The following is a 6,151-nucleotide window of genomic DNA, read 5'->3' on the forward strand; positions in this document are numbered from 1 at the left end:
GGAAAAAGCAGAACAACACAAACAAAATACACAAGAGTGGAAATAACAACAGACCCAACGTAGACCTAAAAAGTAAGAGGAACACCTACAAACTAATAAAACAGAGCACCTAGATGTAGTAGACAAATTCCTAAAAATATAAAATGACCAAAAGAAGGGCAAAAGAACAGGAATAGACCAAAACGTGGTTGTGGGAGCCCTTCCCTCCCCAGCTGGGCTGCAGACTGTTCTGTGAGTAGGTTCCACCCTGAGCCCAGGGACCAGTAACTACTGTCTTGGACAGAATGATCTGAAAAGTGGAAAAGAGGCAAGGAGGATTGTGGCTCCTAACCAGACAAGGATAAACAAAAAGAAAACGCAGGAGGTCTGTTTCACTCAGGAACTTTGGTTCAAAAAATATGAAATAAAATACTAGGTTACTGACAATTACAAGTGAGAAATTGACCTCATGATCTGGGTGTCTCTAGTCTCATGTAAAACAGTTTCAGTCCATTCATCCCATTAATAGACCAAAGAAGAAAGATCCTATGATTAGTAGGTACAGAAAAGCCTTTGACACTTGTATTGAATACAGTATTTTCTCACTGATTAAAAAGCTCTTAGTACAAAAGAAATAGAACATTTCCTTCGCAGGGGGGAGGTTAGACGCCTAAGCCTACAGCACCATGTATACAGTGGAGAAACTGGTGGCCAAGATTGCGACCAGGACAAGCTGCCTCATGACGCTGAAGTTCCCATGGTCCCAGATACTACGTGACCCAGCAGTCCTGCTCTGAGGTTGACTAAATGTTAGTGTCCCCGCCCCTTTCCTATGCTGATAGCGTGAGGAGATGGGGCTTTTGGGAGCTGACGAGGTCATGAGGGCAGTGCCCGTGATGGGATTTGTGCCCTCTTAAGAAGGTGCCTGGCAGCTTCCTCGCCCTCCCTGCTGTCCACCACACCACCGGAAGACCCAGCAAGAAGACAGCAGTCTGTGAGTCAGGCAGCAGGCTCTCATCAGACATGGGCCCTGCCAGCCCCTCAACCTGGGACTTCCAGATTCCACAACCACGAGAAAGAAATATTTGTTGAACTAAGATGTGCTTCTAGGTATTTACCCAAAGGAGTTAAAAATTTATGTCCACAGGAAAACCTTCATGTGAATGTTTCTAGCAGGTTTGTTCATAGTTGCCCCAAATTAAAAGAAACCAAAATGTTCTTCAGAAGAGGAATGGGACAAGAAGCTGGAACATTCGAGCGGTGGAATGTTGTTCAGCAATAAGAAGGAATGAGTTGTCAAGACACACGAAGTCATAGGTAGATTGTAAATTCCTATTGCTGGATGAAAGCAGCTGGTTTACAGTGGCTACGGGCTCTTTATTTGACATTCTAGAAAAACCAAACTATGGAGACAGTAAAAATCAGTGGTGGCCAGGGTGGGAGGGAGGACGGATGACACATGGGGTTTTTAGGGCAATGAGACTATTCTGTGTGATACTGGAACACCGGACACGTGAAACCACACATTTGTTAAAGCCCATAGACTGTCCAGCAGAAGGAACAGGCTTTACCGTATGCACACTTTCGAGAATCATACAGGAGTGAAGGACGTCAGGGTGGCTTGAGAGAGGAATCTGGCTGCATCACAAGTGGTGAAGCCACCAGATGCAGGGGCTGGGGACACGGTGCTGAGCCAGGCCACTTGGAAGGGCAGAAGGAACGTCACGGGACACGCACTGCCATTGGTCAAGTAGTTCCCAAGGGGTACCTGTCAGCAATTCTGAAAGCACAGCCCCTGCGCTGGGACTGAGTGATTGTGTCGGAGGGCGGTGGGTGCTGGGGTCAGGTTTTGCACTGTTGGAGTGGGAGCTGACAGAGAAGCAAGGGGCAAGGTAGGTCGATCCACGTGGTGTGGGACTCATGCTAAATATAGGTACTTATGGGGAAACGTGGAACTACTTGTAGATGTGTGTGTATATGTGGGTTAGCACACACACACACGTACCTCCTTGCTCTGTCAGTGGAGAAGCAATGACACCAAGAAGAATGCCCAGCACTCAGATCTTGGTTTCTCATACCTTTCTCCGAGACAAGGAACCAGGGCCAGTTGGGGAAATGGCTGATATGAGGACTGGGATGTTGCATGTGCAAGACGATACTGGGGCATCCTCTAGTACTAGTGTTATGGACTGAATTGTGTCCCCTTCCCCGCAAATGTCATAGGTGAAACCCTAACCCTCAATGCAACGGTATTTGGTGACGGGGCCTTTTGGGAGGTAATTGAGGTTAAATGAAGTCGTAAGGGTGCACCCTGATTCAAGGGGACTGGTGTCCTTGTAAGAAGAGGAAGACACAGCATGGGTGAGTGCACAGAGAAAGGCCACGTGAGACGTGGGGGAGAAGGTGGCATCTGCCAGCCACGGAGAGGCCTCAGGAGAAACCAGCCCTGTCGGCATCTGGATCTTGGACTCTGAGGGATCGAGGGCTGTTGTTTAAGCCCCCGGTTGGCGGTGCCCTGCTGGGTAGCGCTGGAAACAAAACCTCCCCCACAAAAGGGGCTACATCAGAGGCACGCAAGCTGAAGGTGGCTCCTGTGGCTAAAGCTGGACTGATTTGGGCAACAAGACCAGGAGCATTGCCGGACTGGAGAGACGCCTGCGAGTCCACACCGCCACGGAAATGCTCGCGCAGCACGAGCGCCGGCAGGACACTTGTGCACACGAATCGGAGTGCCTGCCCTGTGCCACGGTGCTCCTCCGCACCGAGCGCGCGAAAACGAGGACAAATGCACCTCAGCCAGGCGGTCACGGCCACATCCGTGGGTCCCACGGAGAGCCCCGACCCCCGCCACACAGAGGAGAGGGCCGCTTTGCCTCTGTGGTCTCCTCCCCAAACCCACAAGGCCATCAGCCGGGCAGTCTGCGACCTGTCTCTGCCCAGCACTTCCCAGAACTGCCGGGTCTCCGGAAACCAGGTCAGTCAGAGGCAAGTCCCAGCCAGGACGCACCTGGGGGACGCGCGCCTGAATGGGATGCGGGATCCTGGAGCGGTGAGGGACACTCCACGACAGCTGGTACAGACTAGGGACGTCGGATAGCGGCGGCGTTTGGTTGATGATGACGACGGTGATGGCGACGGTGACGATGCGGCAGCTTCCGCACTGGCTGCTGAAGGGTGAGGCTGTGGGCGGACGAGAGCCCCGGGACTCGCGACCGGAAACCTAAATCTCCGCTAAAACGAAAAGCGGACGTCAAAAGCGAAAGACGTTTGCCGCTGCCGGCCGCCGCCCGCCGCGCTACGATCTTCCCGGCCCGTCCAGCTTCGCTCACGACTTTAACGAGCTTAAATCTGTAGTACTTGCTGGTGGCCTCCGGCGGGGGGACGCGGTCTCCACCCGGGCGGCCGCGCCGCTCTGAGGGGCCGGAACTGACCGGCGCTTCCACAGGGGAGCTCTGTGGGAAAGGCACCGGCTCTCCCCCAGACCCCGTCCGCGACCCCGTCCGCGACCCCGCAGCCCCCGTGCTCCGTCCGGGACGCGCCCCCACCGCCCGACTCCGGGGCCTCAGCAGCCGGGCGCTTCGTGACTGGCGGGTCAGGGCCCCCGACCCACAGCTGACCTTACCGCCCCGGGCAGGGGAACGCCGGGACTGACCACCGGCGGCGACCCCGCTCCAGTCCCGGACTCGTGTTCCCCAGCCTCCCTCCCGAGACACGGGGCCGTCTCCGACCTGCGCGTGCCGGTGCGGGACACCCGCTGGAAGTCGCCCTCCTGGGACAGAAAACACGCGAGCCGACCCAACAGGCCCCAAAGAGACCCACGCACCCGCCGCTGCCGGCTCTGCCTTAAATAGGCATCCATGAGTTCTGATTGGTTAGTAGGAGTCATGTGCCCACCGGTGGCCCAATCGGAGAGGCCGAGGCTTGTGTTGTGATTGGCCAGGTCGGGTCAGGCGGTCGCAGCCTCGGCGGCCGAGAGCGCAGAGGTTAGGTGGGCGCGCTCGGTCCCGCGCGCTCTGCGCTGGGCTCCTGGAGGACCCTCACGGCCGGCAGAGTGTCCTCCAGCGTGAGCAACCTCGGAGAGCCCAAAGTCGTGCCGTCTTCCCCTCAGGCTTTTGTTTAACGAGACATTTCATGCAGCGAGCACCGCCCAGATTGTGCCTCAGCGCTCAGGGCCCTCACCCCCCCCCCACCGTCGCGCTCCGGAATGCAGGTGCCGCAGGTGCCAACCATCTGACGGGGGGGGTGCGGACTGAGCTACGGCGGAAACCCCTAAAGTCACAAAACGCGGACCCCCGGGAGCACTCGGGGTCCTCGGCCACCGTCGCCACCCGCGGTACACCTCGGACACACTCGGTCACCCTCGGCAACCCTCAGGCACCCTCGGCCACCCTCAGACACCCTCAGATGCTCAGACACCCTCATACCTCCTCAGCAACCCTCAGACACCCTCAGCCACCCTCGGCCACCCTCAGACACCCTCAGATCCTCAGTCACCCTCATACATCCTCAGTCATCCTCAGACACCCTCATCCATCCTCGGCCACCCTCAGACACCCTTGGCCACCCTCAGATTCTCAGTTTACATCATACATCCTCAGTCACCCTCAGACACCCTCATACATCCTCGGCAACCCTCAGACACCCTCAGACACCCTCAGACACCCTCAGATCCTCAGTCACCCTCATACATCCTCGGCAACCTTCAGACAGCCTCAGTCACCATCACGTGGGCCCTCAGTCACCTTCGGTCACCTTAGACATTGTCTGTCACCATCTGCTCTGGCCCTTGGCCACCATCGCCCACCCTCAGACATCTTTGGTCACCCTTAGACACCCTCTGTCACCATCCACGTTGGCCCTCAGTCACCCTCGGTCACCCTCGGCCATCCTTGGCCACCACCTGCACAGGACCAAAGGGCTGGCATTTCATGACTTTAGTTCTCACATGTCTTCCGAAGTACAGACAGAGCCCACAGACACTTTCATGCTTAAACAAAAAATGCATCTCTGCTTGCAGTTGCCCCCGAGCCCCTGGTCCCGCTGGCCCCGCGAGGCCATGTCAGTGGTCTTACTTTCCTATGTCTTGAGACATTTTGCTACTTCATCATCCTAGGAATCATTCCATCATGACCCATCAAGCCCTCCCAGCTATGCCCACAATGGCTAAGATAGTAAAAAAGCAAAGAATGAGGGCATCACGGGGAAGGGTGACAGTACCGGGAAGGGTGATAGTGACACCGACGTGCGGGGCTGATCGTGCAGGTGGCGCCTGCTCACGGGCCCTGCGCGCCGCTGTGCGCCCTCCTCACCTTGCGCAGCTGAGGGCTTGGATCTTCCATGTGCCGTCCATGAGCGCGAACAGGAGAAACCTGAAGGAGGACAAATCGGAAGACAAAAGGGACAGAGCACTCACAGCCCCGTTGATGGCACCAGCCAGTCAGTCCTTCAGCAGGTGGACGTGACCAGAGTCCTGTGGCCCGCACCCGGACCATCTCGTATGCCTGCAAGGACTTGGGACAGGATTCCTTCATCTTTTATGATGTCTGTGCCTCAAAGTGTACTTGGTACAAATACAAAGAGGTTTCTCTGTTTAAATTCTTATTAAAGCTTCTAATAAACACTTTTATTACCCTTTTATTTTTACTTTTATAAATTATTTGTAATCTGAATTGAAGTATAATAAGTAAGAGGCCTTTCCGTTTCCTGCTGCGCAGGGGGGAGGTCTGCCCTGGGGACCCATCCTGCACGGAGCTGGGAAATACCTGACCGTCCAGGCCTCTTCCCTTTGAGCTCACAGTGGGGGTGACAGTGGGGAGGTGCTGGCCTGGAACAGCTGAAGGGGTGAGGTGCTGGGGGAGAGTCCCATAGGACCAGGGGGCACCATGGGACGGAGCAGCCTTGTGTAGCGGCCTTGTGTAGGAGCACACTGTATGTTGGGGGACAGGTTGTATGCGTGTATGTTGGTGAGGTAGGCTGTAGGGGACAGGCTGTGTATGTGGGTTGGGGGGCAGTCTGGGTGTGTGTATGTCAGGAGGGCAGGCTGTGGGGGTTAGGCTGTGGGCAAACTGTGTGTGTGTGCGTGTGCATGTTGTGTGTGTGTCTTGGGGGACAGGCTGTGTGTTTGCGTGTCAGGGGACAGGCTGTGTGTGTGTGTGTGTGTGTGTGTGTGTGT

At 55.8% G+C, this 6,151-nt stretch overlaps 1 long non-coding RNA gene across 1 annotated transcript; it reads right to left on the reverse strand.

Moving 5' to 3' along the window:
* Nucleotides 1-1,335: 1,335 nt before the first annotated feature.
* Nucleotides 1,336-3,751, reverse strand: LOC111160369. The gene is made up of 2 exons (XR_002641471.1): nucleotides 3,708-3,751; nucleotides 1,336-3,210 (listed from the first exon to the last, which is right to left on the reverse strand). It is a non-coding gene; the product is annotated as an uncharacterized LOC111160369 (long non-coding RNA).
* Between the last annotated feature and the right edge of the window lie 2,400 nt (nucleotides 3,752-6,151).

Source organism: Enhydra lutris, unplaced genomic scaffold (assembly GCF_002288905.1).
Source record: "Enhydra lutris kenyoni isolate GAN:26980312 unplaced genomic scaffold, ASM228890v2 scaffoldscaffold75, whole genome shotgun sequence".
In the NCBI taxonomy this organism is placed as follows: Eukaryota; Metazoa; Chordata; class Mammalia; order Carnivora; family Mustelidae; genus Enhydra; species Enhydra lutris.